General features: G+C 43.1%; 1 pseudogene; it reads right to left on the bottom strand.

The window, feature by feature from the left end:
• Window positions 1–1,769: 1,769 nt before the first annotated feature.
• LOC125392317 (large ribosomal subunit protein eL29 pseudogene) lies at window positions 1,770–2,075 on the bottom strand (annotated as a pseudogene).
• Window positions 2,076–2,335: the final 260 nt, after the last annotated feature.

The following is a 2,335-nucleotide window of genomic DNA, read 5'->3' as shown; positions in this document are numbered from 1 at the left end:
TTGAAGTGAATCATTTTATCCATTTCCTCCCTTTATCATCTGGTCCTGCTATTTGCATGTAATTAATAGTTCACTGACGCTTCAGTTTCCTCAGTCCTCTATAAAGGGATTGGAATCCAGAGGCATTGTGAACCAAGTTTACATATGGAAGTCGTCTGATCATGCCACTAGTAGATTTTAACACTAATTTTAAAGGCCATAACGGTTGGCGTCATACTTGAGAATTTCCAGTTGCAAGCGCTAGTTTTCAACGCTACATTCTTGTTTCTAAAATACTGTCTGATAAGCCTCTTGTTGGAGGTTCCCTTCGCAGGTGAGCATCTTATGCTATCCCCCGCCCTGGTCTAGTGATGATGAAGGGAAGGGTATGTAACCTTTTCCAGCCTTTGTGCCTTAGATAAGAACTAACATCTGGGTCATGCTTCATCACTCTCTGCTCCCATTTCTAAATCTTTCCTCTTTGTAAGAAATTACAAACAGAAAAAAACCTCGTGATAATCTGGCTGATTTAGCCTGAAGAAGGGCTGCACCATTGTGGGGGCAGCAGCGTGTGGCAGACAGGGAGGGGGGCCTGTGATGATGGGCTTTCTCCTGCCTCTGTACTCTCCAGATGTGGATGGAGCAGCTCACATTGAAGGCTCTTAGTTGCTTTTCCACTTGACAGATGTCTCTGGGCAATGCCTCCCACACACACCCAGGAGCATGGTTTAGCATTGTCCTTGGCAACTCTCAGTTCCTAGTCAGTTTCTCAAGATCAACTAGCACTGTGAGTAAGCGAATGAGTCAAATAAGTCAGTGCCAGCCTGTAGCTCCTGCTAGCTCTATTGTGATGTAATATCTGATATGCAGAATATCTGATAGGCAACCCCAAAGGGGTTGCAACCCATAGGTTGAGAACCACTGCTCTAGAGTCTAGCCTCTATTTGTGGGTCATTAGCCATCCTTTTCTGAGGGTTCCAACTTCTTAACACATTGATAGCTTCTCTCTCTCCAAAACAGAGGTTTTGTTCACATCTGTCCCCATGGTTTTTGTTTTACCTTTTCTGGCAGGGTTGGTGAGTTAGGGCTGTCCTTGGGAGGGGCAACTACCTTAATTTTATTAGGCAGAAAGCCCTAGTACATTCCCTTTCTCTTCACTCAGGTACTCTGGCATATAGAAGGATTCCCATATGTATTAAAGGGAGGGTCTTTAAATTATCCTAACACTGTATGATTGAAGGAGGTTTTAAAATTGGGAAGTGACTCCTACTTTGTTCTATTTCTATGGTTTTGGTTATTTTAAGTGTGTATGCATTTTAGGATCAGCTTGCGAAATGGTAGCCTAGAGGATTTTAAGATTGTCTTAAATCTGTACATTAATTTGGAGACCTTTTTCATACTTAATGACATTCTATTTCCAACCCAGAAACATGACATCTTTTCATTTATTGAGGTTTTCTTTGCTTTCCCTCAATAATATTTTGTCTTTTTCAGAGTGATGGTTTGGAGCTTTTTGGTTAAGCCAATTTCTGCTTTATTGTGTTGAGTACAATGTGAAAAGAATTGACTTTTAAATTTCATTTTTTTTAAAGCATGAATCACAATCATATAAAAATGTCATCAAATTTTGTGTATTGGTTTTCTTTTCTTTCTTTTCTTTTTTTTTTTTTTTAGCAGATCTTGCCTCAAGTTTATTTGTAAAAACAACATAAGGTCCTGATCATCTGCAAATACTGTATAGATGTTCACACCAGTCCATCTGTCTTCACATTGGCAGACTGAGACCTTTCTTACGAGGCCTTCACAGGGGCCTGGGCACCTTTGGGAGCCTGAGCTGCAGCTGAGGCCTCTGCCTTGGCTTGAACCTTGGGCTTTGTTTTTTTGTAGCCTACGACCCCTGGCCATGTAGCTTCTAATCTGCTTCCCAAGCTTGGGGTGAGCAATGAAAGCGAGCTGGGGCCCTTTGGCCTCTTGGGCTTCACCACCTGGGGCTTCACCAGGGCCTTGACGGCCTCTGCACATGCGCTCATGGCCTTTGCGTTATTTGCCTGCATCTTCTTCAGGCCTTCCTTGTTATGCTTCTGGGCAAAGCACATGTTTCTCAGGAACTTGGGGTCGATCCCCTTGAGAGATTCCTATCTTTGGGACCGGGATTTCTTGATGCCATTTCTGTGCCATTTTCGGGATTGGTTGTGTGTGGTGTGGTTCTTGGACTTGCCCGTGGCTGGACAGTAACTGGCGGCTCCCGAAACGCTTGCGACCGAAAGAGCATATATTGCGTTTCTAACTGGCAACTTTGCTGAAGTCATTTGTTAGTTTGATTAATCTTATAGGTGTACTCCCTGATGACTTTCCA

The sequence above is a fragment of the Myodes glareolus genome, chromosome 12 (genome assembly GCF_982192425.1).
Source record: "Myodes glareolus chromosome 12, mMyoGla1.1, whole genome shotgun sequence".
NCBI classification, from domain to species: Eukaryota; Metazoa; Chordata; class Mammalia; order Rodentia; family Cricetidae; genus Myodes; species Myodes glareolus.
Note: the sequence above shows the minus strand (reverse complement) of the source record. Positions and strands in the feature narration are given on the sequence as shown.